This window comes from Callithrix jacchus, chromosome 12, assembly GCF_049354715.1.
Source record: "Callithrix jacchus isolate 240 chromosome 12, calJac240_pri, whole genome shotgun sequence".
NCBI lineage: Eukaryota > Metazoa > Chordata > Mammalia > Primates > Cebidae > Callithrix > Callithrix jacchus.
In genome coordinates this window covers 56,542,282-56,557,931 of record NC_133513.1, presented here as the reverse complement: position 1 = coordinate 56,557,931, position 15,650 = coordinate 56,542,282, and the positions used below count along the sequence as shown (strand labels likewise).

At 40.8% G+C, this 15,650-nt stretch overlaps 1 protein-coding gene across 49 annotated transcripts in view; it reads right to left on the bottom strand.

Annotated features, from left to right (window-relative positions):
• The window catches only part of USP54 (ubiquitin specific peptidase 54), a 130,777-nt gene that overhangs the window by 79,658 nt on the left and 35,469 nt on the right, over positions 1–15,650 (bottom strand). For 31 of the 49 annotated variants that reach the window (XR_013524892.1, XR_013524894.1, XR_013524900.1 and 28 more), the window contains exon 1: positions 8,805–8,845. The exons of the other annotated variants lie outside the window; for them this stretch is intronic. The gene's annotated coding sequence lies outside the window, so the exon portion shown is untranslated. Of the gene's footprint in view, positions 1–8,804; positions 8,846–15,650 lie in introns of those variants that run through there. 49 annotated transcript variants of the gene reach the window in all.

The following is a 15,650-nucleotide window of genomic DNA, read 5'->3' as shown; positions in this document are numbered from 1 at the left end:
CAAGCATTTCTCCTGCCTCCGCCTTCCAAGTAGCTAGGATTACAGGCAGCTGCCACCAAACCCACCTAATTTTTATATTTTTAGTAGAGACTAGGTTTCACCATGTTGGCCAGGCTGGTCTTGAACTCCTGACCTCAGGTGATCCACCTGCCTTGGCCTCCCAAAGTGTTGGGATTACAGGTGTAAACCACTTTGCCTGGCCAAACAAATTTGTTTTAAATTAGTCAGGGTTGTCGATGCTTGTCTGTGGTCCCAGCTACTCAGAATGGTGATGAAGAAGGACTGCTTCAGCCTGGGAATTCGAGGCTGCAGTGAGCTATGACTGTGCCACTGCACTCCAGCCAGGGTAACAAAGCAAGACCCCGTCTCTAAAAATTAAAAAAAAAAAAAAAAAAAAAATTAAAGCTTTAAAAACTGAAAATAAAAAAGGAAAAAGAATAATGGTAGGCAAACTGGTGATATTTAGCAAAGCTCTTTAGTTAACAGTGTTGTACCAATACTATTAATTCCTGGTTCTGATCAACGTATTATGGTTATATAAGATGGTATCATTAAAGGAAACTATTTTTGCAACTTTTCTATAAATTCAAAATAAAAGGGCCAGGCACAGTGGCTCATGCCTGTCATCCCAGGACACTGGGGGGCCACGGTGGGTAGATCACCTGAGATTGGGAGTTTGAAACCAGCCTGACCAACATGGAGAAATCCCATCTCTACTAAAAAGAAATACAAAATTAGGCAGGTGTGGTGGTGCATGCCTGTAATCCCAGCTACTTGGGAAGCTGAGGCAGGAGAATCGCTTGAACCTGGCAGGCGGAGGTTGTGGTGAGATGAGATCATGCCATTGCACTCCAGCCTGGGCAACAAGAGTGAAATTCTGTCTCAAAAAAAAAATTAAAATTAAAAAATAAATAAATAATAAACATTTTAAATATGCTAATAATTCACTGAAGAAGATGGAACTTCGGGCCCAAAAGGAATTGAGGCATTTGGGAAATAAATATCTACATGTCTAAAGGTAGGTGGACCAAGATAGATTTACAGAAAAAGAAGAGACATTGACATAGTTTGTGATACTAGAGTGCACTGAGAGTTTCATGTGAAACCTCTTGGTTTACTATGTTTAACATCACAGTATGGCAATTAATGGGTTGTTTTATTAGTTCAGAAACCTGTTTTTCAGAGTTAAATATGCATAGAATGAATTAACAAAGAAGTTTAAAACTCTGCAAGATCAGGGGTAAGTAAATGTAGAATGATAGGGGTCTTGTTAGGATGAAGAAATTATGGATTTTTTCCCTCCTTTTTCTAAATTAACTATAATTTATAAATAATCTATAAACTTTCATTTCCTTAAAGAAAACTAAAATAGGGGTTTAAACCTATTTTCCCTAAAAACAGAGTGAAAGGACTTGAGACCAGAGATAACCAACCACTGAGACATATAATTCTAACAATATGAAAGATGTGTTCACGCCTATAATCCCAGCACTTTGGGAGGCTGAGGAAGGTGGATCGCCTAAGGTCAGAAGTTCGAGACCAGCCTGGCCAACATAGTGAAACCCCATCTCTACTAAAAATACCAAAAAATTAGCTGGGCATGGTGACACGTGCCTGTAATCCCAGCTACTGAGGAGGCTGAGGCAGGAGAATCACTTGAACCCAGGAGGTGGAGGTTGCAGTGAACCGAGATCACGCCATTGTACTCCAGCCTGGGCAACAAAAGCGAGACGGACGGACGGAAGGAAGGAAGGAAGGAAGGAAGGAAGGAAGGAAGGAAGGAAGGAAGGAAGGAAGGACGGACGGACGGAAGGAAGGAAGGAAGGAAGGAAGGAAGGAAGGAAGGAAGGAGGAAATCTGTTTAACGATTGGCAACTATTTCCTGTTTAGAAGCAGAGGGCCTGGTGTGGATTTCTATTTCCTTTAATTCTATTTTCACTGCTGCTGCTACCAAGGTTCAGATCCTCACCGTCTCTGGACCACTATACCACATTATTGACTGTCAGCTTTCTAATTCTACATGTCACTACCTCCTGACTCCTAAAACACCATCCACACTATGTCACTCCCCTTTTAAAATATTTAGAAGTGGATATTCTTTTGGCTGAATAAGAATAATGGTATTTTTCTAATTCTCATAATTACGAAAAATAGATGGATTTTTTCGTAAGTTTCTCTCTCATAATTTTTTCTTACCTACTTAGTCTACTGCTAGCACTACAAAAACTTGAATAGTAGCAAACTTAAGGGGGAAAAATATCAAAGCAGTTAAAGGGGAAAAAAAATGAAAGCTGTCAATTGAACCTATTTTAACACCTTTTTTCCTAACTAACTGTGTTAAGCCATTTTTGCACTGCTATAAAGAAGGACCCAGCTGGGCGAGGTGGCTCACACCTGTAATCCCAGCACTTTGGGAGGCCAAGGTGGGCAGATCACACGGTCAGGAGTTGAAGACCAGCCTGGCCAATATGGCAAAACCCTGTCTCTACTAAAAATACAAAAATTGCCAGGCATGGTAGAGCATGCCTGTAGTCCCAGCTATCAGGAGGCTGAGGCACAAGAATCACTCAAACCCAGGAGGTGGAGGTTGCAGTGAGCCGAGATTGCACCACTGCACTCCAGCCTGGGCGACCGAGCAAGATGCCATCAAAAAAAAAGAACCCAAGGCTGGGTAATTTATAAAGAAAAGAAATTTAATAAGCTCATGCTTCTGCGATCTGTATGGGAAGCATGGCACCAGCATCTGCTCAGCTTCTGGCAAGGCCTCCAGGAACTTACAATCATGACAGTATGCAAAGGAAAGCCCAGGTATCACAGGGTGAGAGAGATAAGGGGGAGGTCCAAGACTCTTTTAAACAACCAGATCTTGTGTGAATTAACTGAGTGAGAATTCACTCATCACTCAGCTATTCATGAGGGATCCACCTCTATGATCCAATACCTTCCACTAGGCCCCAACTTCAACACTGGGGATTACATTTCAGCATTAGATTTGAGGGAACAAACATCCAAATCATATCACTGAGTCATGTTCATGATTGTGATTTTTATGCTGCATATTTTTCAAATTCACATATTCTGCCAATAAAATTAGATTCCTGGCTGGGCACGGTGGTTCACGCTTATAATCCCAGCACTTTGGGAGGCTGAGGCAAGTGGATCATGAGGTCAAGAGATCAAGACTATCCTGGCCAGCATGGTGAAACCCCATCTCTACTAAAAATACAAAACTTAGCTGGGCATGATGGCGCGCGCCTGTAGTCCCAGCTGCTTGGGAGGCTGAGGCAGGAGAATTGCTTGGACCCAAGAGGCAGAGGTTGCAATGAGCCAAGATCACACCACTGCACTCAAGCCTGGCAACAGAACAAGACTCCATCTCAAAAAAGAAAATTAGTTCCTAATTATGAGTAATTAAATATGTCTGGCACCAACATGAAGTTTGGGAATCATTGGACCTTACCACCATTTCCAGGTTCGTCTACTCATTCACTCACTTTTCAGACATTTCATTGATCATCTATTATGGGCCTCTCACTCATACTCCATTCTAAGTACACTGGACTCCTTTCTGTATTAACAAATATGCTCTGTCCTCTACTTTCTCATTGTCTCGACTCTAATATTGCCTCCACCTGGAATGCCTTTCCTCTCCATTTATTCTTGCTGAAAATTGTAACTATCCTACAAGGAACAGCTGTATCAAAAACCTTCCCAGATCATTCTCTCACCCTCTCACCTTTCCAGTCTCACAATGTATTTCATCCTCCTCTGTGTTCTCAGTGCATGGTGGGGCTTGGATTACAATACTCACATTCTCCCTCATGTTACAGTTATTTGTGTACATGGACTACATTTTATCTTCCTTAAGGGCATCTTTTTATTCCACACAGAGGTTGAATATAATAGGTATTGAATCACTGAAAGTTTCATTGAAAGAGAAAACTTTTTGTTTGAAGGTACCTATCCTAGAACAACCAATTATAAATTCTGACTGATAAATTCTGACTCTCCTTAAATAAAAGAATGGACAAAATGTCCATATCTAGCTTGAGATACTGCTGACCGCTTTTTCTAATAGTGACTATATCAATGGAAACAATATTTGCTTCTGATTCAAGCTTGAAAATAGAATAAGATAAGCATCTACAACCATAAAAAGGGCCAAGCTATTTGTTGATTTATGGGCTGGTTATCTTAAACTGCCCAATGAATAGTTACTCGACTCAAACAACTTCCTGAGGACTGGACTTTGGCAACTTCAAACTATTACATCATGCACAACAGAAGAACTGTATGCTGATAAAGGACAGAAAGTCTTATTTTTCCTACACAAGAACTTAGGTAACTGTCATGAATAACAAATTTCTCTAAAATTTGTTAAAAAGTAGTTGGAAAGAAACAAAAAGAAGGCACATTTCACTTTGTTATAATTGACAAATTGTAAGAACTAAGAAAAGACGGCTGCAGGCTACTAGCCCTTCCTTTTACTTATAAAGATCCATAGTTGTATAATTTACTGACTTCTAAGGGAGGCAGCATGATAGTAGAAAGAAAATAGTGGTTAAAAGTATAGCCTCTGCAGGGCCAACAATATTGCAGAACCTCAGGAGGTAATATGCTTACAGTAGAGATCCAAAGAGTCCCATTCCTAGACAACATTATGTGAATTATACAACCTGGGGACACAGAATTAGTGGAACAGAACAAGTCTCAGCTCCACCACCTAACACCTGTGTAATACTGACAAAGTTATTAAACTAAGTCTTAGGTATTTCATCAGAAAAAAATGAGATTAATAAATAACATCTATCTCATAGGATTGTTATAAGAATTAAATAGGGCCAGGCGCAGTGGCTCAAGCCTGTAATCCCAGCACTTTGGGAGGCCAAGGCAGGTGGATCATGAGGTCAAGAGATCGAGACCATCCTGGTCAACATGGTGAAACCCCGTCTCTACTAAAAATACAAAAAATTAGCTGGGCATGGTGGCGTGTGCCTGTAATCCCAGCTACTCAGGAGGCTGAGGCAGGAGAATTGCCTGAACCCAGGAGGCAGAGGTTGCGGTGAGCAGAGATCGCATCATTGCACTCCAGCCTGGGTAACAAGAGCGAAACTCCGTCTTAAAAAAAAAAAAAAAAAAGAATTAAATAATGTAAATATGTATAATTAGCCCAGTGCCTAACATGTGATAAGTGCAGAATAAATGTTTTGATGATGATCATGATGAAGATAACGATGATAAAGAATAAGATGAATTTACATTCCAATCCTGGCTCCATCACATTCAGGCCATTTACTATCTATAATAAATATGACATGCTAAAAGGATGCAACAAAATAATGTATGAAGAATACGTAGGGTCAGGTACAAAACAGGAGTTCCAAAAATAGTATGATTATGATGACTGACCATCCTCCATAACCATTCTCTCTCCCTCTCTCTCATTTTCTCTTATAGGAAAACACACACACACACACACACACACACAACTACTATAAAAATTCCAGAAGATTAAACTATAATCGATAGCATAAATCCCAAAGCCATATAAAAATGGGGAAAATGTATTCTTTTTATGTTTTATATGTTTTTTTGAGACAGAGTCTTGCTTTGCCACCCAGGGTGAAGTGCAGTGGCACCACTTTGGCTCACTGCAACCTCTGCCTCCCAGGCTCAAGTGATTCTCCTGCCTCAGCCTCTCTAGTAGCTGGTATTACAGGTGTGTGCCATTACACCCAGCTAATTTTTGTATTTTTAGTAGAGACAGGGTTTCACCATCTTTGCCAGGCTGGTCTCAAACTCCTGACTTCAAGTGATCCATCCACCTTGGCCTCCCAAAGTGCTGGGTTTACAGGCATGAGTCACTGCGCCTGGCCTGGGAAAAATGTATTCTAAAATCAGGGCATTCTCAATACAATTCATCTAGACTACTGCAAAAACTTCCTAACTATTCTTTCCCCTCTAATCCCATCTATACAATATAGCAAAAGCAAACTGATTAATTACGATTAGCTCGGAAAACTTCAGTGACAAAATACAGCCAAAACTCTGGCTTTGAATGGCTTTCCATAATCTTATCCTATGAACATTTCCAACCTCATCTACCAGTACACATAAAACACATACAAAAAGATTTGTTCTGTGCACATGCCCAAGATACTTTTCCCCCTCAATCAAGGAATGCTCCTCCCTTCTCTACTCCCATTTTCCCAGTCCTACCTAATACTAGCAGTCTTTTCCACTCAACAAACCTATTTGAAGAAGTCATACCACTGGCTACTTACAGTGATAGGAACTTTTAATAGCCATACATCATCAGGAAGGAGCAGTCATTTACATTATTTCCCCAAGGACTGTCTTTTTAAATAGCTCTCCACGCCAACTGAGATTTCTCCCTCTCTCCCAGGAACAACATGAATCAATATTTAACCAGTGTAACAATACTTTATTGGAATACAATGTAGAAAGTTACATTGCTTTACACTCAACAAATGCTCATTCCTTGTTAACTAAGTTTTGTGAGACCAATTTAACTCCCGTTTTTCCATTTAGAGATAACTCAGTTACAGGCACAACCAAACAGCTCTTTAGCTTGTCCCTGCATCTCCTGCCTAAAACAAATCACACCTAAATCTTACATTGTGTTTCCAAAAGGTCTACCGAATAAAGATATTGTATTTTATGGTCATTAGGACAAACGGAATGTTTTTTCTCAACCCTACTCCCAATAGCAGCAAACTAGTAACAGCAGTAGTTAAAGGAAAGAAAATCAATAGCAATCTATTAGGCCCCTGGGTAGCCAAACGAGTTCCAGAAAGTTGCCCTATATTATTATTATTAACCTTCTGATTCAATCATTTAGAACCAGAGACTTTTATTCCTAATTTTTAAAATTTTTATTTTATTATTTTTTAATTTTAATTTTTTTAAAGACAGGGTTTCACCATGTTGGTCAGACTGGTCTTGAACTCCTGACCTAAGGTGATCCACCTGCCTTGGCCTCCAAAGTGCTTGGATTACAGGCGTGAGCCACCACGCCCAGCCTATCCCTAATTTTTTAAATCACTAACGCTTTTTTAAATTTAAACACTTGATTGCATCTATGCATTATTTATGAATCATTATAAACATACCCATGCTCAAATTATTTCGGTACAAACAATAATGAAAGTATGGCAGTGCTATCAACAAGAGGAAAAAAAGGAGGGGAAGCAAACTGACAGCACTGGCTTGACTCATTTCTGTTGGGAGAACACTGGTACTGAATGGCACAAGCAACTCCAGTGTGAGAGAGCAAGCACATGACTGACTAGGAGGGTGACAGAGGATACCAAAGAAGAGAACATCTATAAAGAAGCTTTCCTCTGTAGGGGCAGGAGGTGAAGTGATGAGTAGGAATTTCCAAAATCTAACCTAACAGCCTTTACAATACTCAAATGAAAACATGCTACCAGACTTCACACTTTAAGCCAGTTCACATCCTAGCTCTACCACTTAAAATTGAGTGACCTTCAGCAAATTACTTATTCTCTCTGGTTCTTTCAGTTGTAAAATTATAATAATGATAGCCCACTTAGTGAATACAAACTACATGTTTGGCACTGTGCTAGGCACTAGACACATGATATGTCTTCTAATTCTCACAAGTAATCTGCCAAATAGTGATTATTTTTCTCATTTTACAGGAAAGAAAACCCATGTTCTTTCTACCTATGTATAGCCGCTTTCTACAAGGACAATACTACTACCTGGCCAGGTTGTACTGGGAGTTAGAAGTAAATGCAAAGCACTTAGCAAAGACTCAGCACTTGCCTCATATTAGGAGCTCAGGAAATCATTACTGTACGAATACAACCATCGTTTGAGTAAGTGCCTCAACTGAACACCAGTGAAATCCCAGAAACCAGTTTCTTCTCATATCATCTAGCATAAAGATGACTTTTAACTAGCAGTAGTTTGGGAGACTCCAAAGCTCATCACTTACAACTGCTTAAAATACCAAAGTATCAACAATCCAGTATCCCCAAAAAAATTTTTTTTAATACACACACAAATATTGTTTCTTAGTAGAAGCTCAAAACATAAAACTCAAGGAAATACCCCATTATGAAAGTGATATTTGACTCAATCTAAAGATCAAATATTAAATATTTTACTTTCGAAAGGCTTATAGGCCTCAAGGGTGCAGGTGTTAATGAACAAATCTATCTAACTTCCAAAAAATAATTCCCAGAAGCATCTGTTATCCTTAAGTACTTGGCAAACCATTTCCCAGAATTGACAACATATTGCCAAAATCTTAGTGGATTTTGCCAACACTATTCTGCTGATAGGAAAAAAGAGTAATTCAGCTACTTTCCAGCTTAGCCACAAAACAGGCTCTTTTCTTCATTATTACTTTAACCAGTATGTTAATACTGAAAAGTATAAAGAAATCACAAATAACCATCTCTGTTTGAAGGAAATTTAAAATACTAAACCCACAACTCTTGCCTTTAATTCTAACAAACTCAAGAAAATCTATAATTTTTTTTAACAAAAAACAAAAATTAAATCTCCAAAATTTAATAACTGAAACAGAGAGGAGGGGGAAAGAGCAGAAACAACAGCTTGAAAGATGCCTCTTCAAAACTGAGTCCTAAAATCTCAATCTCAAAGTTTAAACTACAGCTTTTAAAAGAAATACTTTATTAATCAGTGCTTGGGAATATTTTTTAAAAAGAAAGAAAACTTGACAAAAACTAAACAGTTCCTGCAATCCTCCATCTGTCCATTTTTACCACCACAACAACTACAATACTTACCAGACAGCACAGTCAACCTCCAGCAAAAGACCTCTAATCACGAGGGTAACTGTGGGGCAAGCGATACAAGAATGGGGAGGGACAAGGGAATAGCTAGAGCGGTCGGGAGGGAAGGGCAGGAGGGAGGAGACAACTGTAGCTAGCAACAATGAGAAACTGTGAATCTAAACCACAAAGGCTTCCCACAGAACAGGATATCAGGGAGAAGGCAATTCTTTTTACCAACTACCAGAAACTCGGCACTGACAATTCATGACAAAGTTAAAAAGGTGGAGCTTCCAATTAAAAACAAAGTAAACTTAAGAAACTAAACAAAAGTAACTTGAAAGGACATATCACAAACTTCACTTGAGGCTTAAGATAAACAATCATGAAGCTGTTTCCTGGGCATTCCTGATGACAAAAGTCATCAGACAATAATGTCTGCAGGGTGGCTACTGCTTCTAAAGGGCCGATCCCCCAAAAAAACAGTCCTTTGCACTGCAGTCAAAAGAAGCACAAGAAGACATTTTAGTAGTTGTTTACAGAATAATAAAAATAATATTATTGTTTGAATCCCTGATTCAGAATTCCAAGACTGAGCTTAACCTAAATCAAATCATTTTAATAGGCAAAACTCCTCCAACTGTCTTAAACGAGCCATATTATTTAAAAAAATTATTATTTAAACCAAGCCACTGGAATCTACTAAGTCAATTTTAAAATGCTTGGGATCTAAAAGTTCTCAACCCCAAAGTCCACAACAGGGAAAGATCTCCAACCTTCTCTCAGGGAAGAGACCTAGTTAATACCACCAAGAACAAACAGCAGGCAGGATCCCACCCCCAAACATGTGATCGATCAGTCAACCCAGAACTCGCATTTGCAGGCAGGGCACAAAGGCCCCAGACGACCAACACACACCCTTCTATGTATTACTTGAGATTATAAAACAGCTTTATTGAAAGAAGTTGTTTTATAAGCATACTGATGAAAAAAAAAAAAAAACCTCATTAGTAGAATCCCTGCCAAATATGAAGGTTTGTTGTATTTCTACAGGTTGAGAGAAAATATATGAGATGACTAAAAAAATATTTAATTAAGATTTATTGGTAAAATTTAACAAACATGGGCAATGTCCAAAACTAATTAAGCTTTATATTTTAACAATACAATATGTTAAACTGAAGTAGTCCTTTGGCAACAAGGAAAGTGCCACACATACACACACACACACACACACACACACAAAGATACTGCCACTTTTCTTATTAGCCATAAGCATTCTAACTCAGATCTCCTAGTACCAGGTGGAAGAGGTAGTAATGCCATTTCAAAGTGTGAAACACAAAATTTTTACTGATAAATGCTGACTGCAAATAAAGATATACAAATATCAAGACCACGCTCTTCAATCAAGTCATTAAAATATAGGTATATATTCACTGTGAAACTAATCAAAACAAAAGTACTGGGACAGAGTTACAGAGCTTCAACCTGAATCACAATTAGATAACATTACTTTTCATGTCTCATCCAGGTAAGGAAGCAATCCATAGGGAAATCTCACTCTAATAGATTGTAATCTCTTCAGAGGCCCCTCAGAAAACACCTCCCATAAAACTCTCCTATGGTATTCAATTTCTGCCTTGCATAAATTATGTTCAGACATTTCTTATTCCCTCTTCAAGACTGCACAAGAGGTTATGTGCCAAATAGAAAGAGAACCCTGTATCAACCACTGGGCTTCTCCATTCAAAATATATTGGGTAACTACAGGTTTGTGTTAGATGAGTGTCTAATTGCCTGTAGAAAAGGTTTTGTAGGCCAGGCATGTGGCTCACTCCAGTAATCACCGCATTTTGGGAGGCCAACGCAGGAGGATCACTTGAGCCCAGGAGTTTGAGACCAGCTTGGCCCACATAGGGAGACCCCTTCTCTACCAAAAAAAAAAAGTTGTTTTTTTTTTTTTTTTGGTAGAGACCAGAGGCATGCACCTCTGGTCTCAACTACTCCAGGCTGAGGATCTCTTGAGCCCGGAAGGTCAAGGCTGCAGCGAACAGTGATTGTGTCACTGCACTGCAGCCTGGGCCACAGAGCAAGACCCCTCTGCCTCAAAAAAAAAAAAAAAAAAGAAAGAAAGAAAAAGAAAAGGTTTTGTGGACATGATTGCTAACTACTTCAAGAGGGAGAGTGGTATTTAGGGTTTCAGTTTATTATTTTTTTAAAAAGGGTTTTAGTTTAAATGTTCAAGGATTCTAAAGTTGGAAGACCAGTTACAACAGTTCTTAGTAAAACTGTAATGCAACCAAACTTAACAAGTCCTATTTTTCAAGTACTTTGCAGGGAATATTTAACACCACAACAGGTCCACCTTAGACCATAATAGACAAAGGTCTCTGAAAAAATATAAATATTATTGCCAGGAAGAAACAATCTTTAGGATTTGAGTAAATCAATCAAGAAAAATCCTTGGAGGGTAGTGGGGAAGGCAATGGAAGAGCACAGGTTGAAAAGTCCTATTTGGTCACATCTCATAACTTTTCATTATTGATCTCCACTAGCAAACAGAGTAGCGTACAACAGGATGTTCAATTTAATGAAAGGACATTTTGCTTCTCTTAAAAGTCATTAAAGAGAAACAGGATTTCTCTAAGAAAAACCAAAATGACTCCCTCTGGAGTAACCTCAAAGTCAAACCATCATTGTTGGTTTTTATTTCTGAGATGCTAATGATAATGCTGATGCTGGGAGTAAAGTCAGGAGCTGAGTGGCTCCATAGCAGGAATGAGATTGGAAAATAAGACTCTTTTTTGGGGGGGACCAAGTCTTGCTCTGTCACCCAGGCTGGAGGACAGTGGCACAATCTCAGCTTACTGCAACCTCCATTTCCCAGGTTCAAGCAATTCTCCTGCTTCAGCCTCCCAAGTAGCTGTGATTACAGGTGGGTGCCACCACACCCAGCTAACTTTTTGTATTTTTAGTAGAGATGAGGTTTTGCCATGTTGGCCAGATTTGTCTTGAACTCCTGACCTCAAGTGATCCGCCAGACTCAGCCTCCCAAAGTGCTGGGATTACAGGTGTAAGCCACCATGCCCGGCCAATAAAAGACTAGATTTTTTTTTTGAGACGGAGTCTCGCTTGTCACCCAAGCTAGAGTGCAGTGGCGCAATCTCGGCTCGCTACAACCTCCGCCTCCCAGATTCAAGCAAATCTCCTGCCTCAGCCTCCCAGGTAGCTGGGACTACAGGCACATGCCACCACGCCCAGCTAATTTTTGTAATTTTAGTAGAGACGGAGTTTCACCATGTTGGCCAGGATAGTCTCTATCTCTTAAACTCATAATCTGCACGCCTCGGCCTCCCAAAGTGCTGGGACTACAGGCATGAGCCTCCGTGCCTGGCCAAACGACTCTAGATTTTAGAATGTAGTGACAAAATTTGGGGACTTGGCTGGATGCTATAGTGTGATCATAGCTCACTGCACCCTCAAAGTCCTAGGTTCAAGCAATCCTCTAGCTTTAGCCTTCCAAGTAGCTGGGACTACAAGTGCACACCATACCTAGCTAATTTTTTTTTTGAGATAGAGTTTCGCTCTTATTATCCAGGCTGGAGTGCAATGGCACAATCTCGGCCCACTGCAACCTCTGCCTTCTGGGTTCAAGCAATTCTCCTGCCTCAAACTCCTCAGTAGCTGGGATTACAGGCGTGCACCACCATGCCTGGCTAAATTTGTGTTTTTAGTAGAGATGGGGTTTCTCCATGTTGGTCAGGCTGGTCTTGAACTCCCAATTTCAAGTGATCCACCCACCTCAGCCTCCCAAAGTGCTGGGATTATAGGCATGAGCCATCACAACCGGCCACCCAGCTAATTTTTTAAAAATTTTTGTAGAGACGGTCTTAGTGTGTTACCTAGGTTGAGACTTTTAAATAAACTGGAGGACTGGGGTGGGGATGGGTGGGGAAGAGACTGCTTTATATCAAGTGAAAGGCTTTAGCATTTGATCCTGGGGAGAGGGGGAGCTTAATTCAGAGCTGTTAAACTGGAGTGCTGGCAAATAAAACTAAGAGATGGACTTGATCATGGTTAATAGGGAACCTAAAAGAAAATATTCTAGGCTTTGACTCTAGGTTACAAGGAAGAATATACTGTGAAGCAGATGAAAAACAGAGAAAACTAACTAATTTGAGTCTAGTGGGGTTTAACATTTTTTTTTAATCTTGGGTTTTTCTTTTGTTTTTGTTTTTGTTTTTTTGAGACACAGTCTTACTCTATCGCCCAGGCTGGAGTGCAATGCCATGACCTCGGCTCACTGCAACCTCAGCCTCCCAGGTTTAAGCAATTCTCCTGCCTCAGACTCCTGAGTAACTGGAATTACAGGTGCATGCCACCAAGCCCAGTTAATTGTTGTGTTCTTAGTCAAGACAGGGTTTCACCATGTTGGTCAGGCTGGTCTCAAACTCCTGACCTCAGGTGATCCACCCACCTTGGTCTCCCAAAGTGCTGGGCTTACAGTGTTTTTTTTTTTTTGTTTTGTTTTTTTTTTGAGACAGAATCTGCTCTTGTTGCCCAGACTGGAGTGCAGTGGCATGATCTCAGCTCACTACAACGTCCACCTCCTTGGTTCAAGCGATGCTCCTGCCTCAGTCTCCCGATTAGCTGGGATTACAGGTGTGTGATACCATACCCAGCTACTTCTTGTATTTTTAGTAGAGAAGGGGTTTCTCCATGTTGGTAAGGCTGGTCTAAAACTCCTGACCTTGTGATCCACCCGTCTCAGCCTCCCAAAGTGCTGGGATTACAGGCATGAGGCAATGAGCCCGGCCATATTTGTTTCCTTTTTTTTTTTTTAAGACATAGTCTCACTGTTAACTGAAGCTGGAGTGCAGTGGCTATTTACAGATGCAATATCACTACTGACTCTAATTTTTATTCTGAGAGTTATTCACAATGTTGGCAGAGCATGTGTACCTTAAACAGCTGGTTGTTTCACTCAAGTATACATTACTGAGAAGAGGAATATTTCAGAAAAGGTAGAGGAAAGAGAAAAAAACTGATCCTAAGAATACATTTTTGAGAAACTTTGGCCATTAATCACAGACCTGGGCACCAAAATCATCCAAGAAATCTCTATATTTCTCACACAAATGGAATCTAAATAAAGAAGAAAGGGAGCTAGGGGCCACATATTTGGGCTTCTAATGTTATAGTATCATTATTATTTTAATTCATTTCTTTAACTATATCTTGCATAAATCTTTTTTTTTTTGAGATGGAGTCTTGCTCTGTTGCCCAGGCTGGAGTGCAGTGGCACTATCTTAGCTCACTGAAACCTCCGCCTGCTGGGTTCAAGCAATTCTCCTGCCTCAGCCCCCCGAATAGCTGGGATTACAGGTGCACGCCACCACACCCAGCTAATTTTTTGTATTTTTAACAGGGTTTCACCATGTTAGCCAGGATGGCCTGGATCTCCTGGCCTCGTGATCTACCCACCTTGACCTCCCAAAGTGCTGGGATTACAGGCATGAGCTACCACACCTGGCCTATCTTGCACAATACTAAAACTTATATAAAAATAGCATTTTTTCATTATGAACATTAACCACCCTGTCTCTATAACAGGGTTCTGTTTTTCATTTTGTTTTGTTTTTGAGACGGAGTCTCACTCTGTCACCCAGGCTGGAGTGCAATGGCACAATCTCGGCTCACTGCAACCTCCACCTCCCAGGTTCAGGCAATTCTCCTGCCTCAGCCTCCAGAGTAGCTGGGATTACAGGTATGCACCACCACATCCTGGTAATTTTTGTATTTTTTTAGTACAGACAGGGTTTCACCATGCTGGTCAGGCTTGTCTCGAACTCCTGACCTTGTGATCTGCCCACCTCAGCCTCCCAAACTGCTGGGACTACAAGCATGAGCCATCGCGCCCAGCCTACAACAGGGTTTTTAAAAGTCTTCAACTGGACTTAAAGCTCCTAGAAAGCAAGAAGAATATGAAAATCCCTCTCAAGTACATCACAGAATTACCTAAATGCTAGTCTTATAGAAAGTAATCAGCCAGGTACAGTGGCTCACATCTGTAATCCAGGCATATCTCTTTAGGTCAGGAGTTTGAGATCATCCTCGCGACATGGTGAAACCCAGTCTCAACTAAAAATACAAAAATTAGCCAGGCATGGCGGCATGTGCCTGTAATCCCAGCTATTTGGAAGGCTGAGGCAGGAGAATCACTTGAATCCAGGAGGCAGAGAGTGCAGTGAACTGAAATGGTGCCACTGTACTCCAGCCTGGGCAATAGAGCAAGACTCCATCTCAAAAAAAAAAAAAAAAGAAGCCGGGCGCGGTGGCTCACGCCTGTAATCCCAGCACTTTGGGAGGCCGAGGCGGGTGGATCACGAGGTCAAGAGATCGAGACCATCCTAGTCAACATGGTGAAACCCTGTCTCTACTAAAAATACAAAAAATTAGCTGGGCACGGTGGCGTGTGCCTGTAATCCCAGCTACTAAGGAGGCTGAGGCAGGAGAATTGCCTGAACCCAGGAGGCGGAGGTTGCGGTGAGCCGAGATCGCGCCATTGCACTCCAGCCTGGGTGAAAAGAGCGAAACTCCGTCTCAAAAAAAAGAAAAAAAAAAAGTCCGGGTGCAGTGGCTTATGCCTATAATCCCAGCACTTTGGGAGGCCAAGGTGAGCAGATCATCTGAGGTCAGGAGTTCAAGACCAGCCTGGCCAATATGGTAAAACCCCATCTCTACTAAAAATACAAAAATTAGCCAGGCGATAGTGGTGCACACCTGTAATCTCAGCTACTGGGAAGGCTGAGGCAGGAGAATTGCTTGAACCTGGGAGGTGGAGGTTGCAGTGAGCTG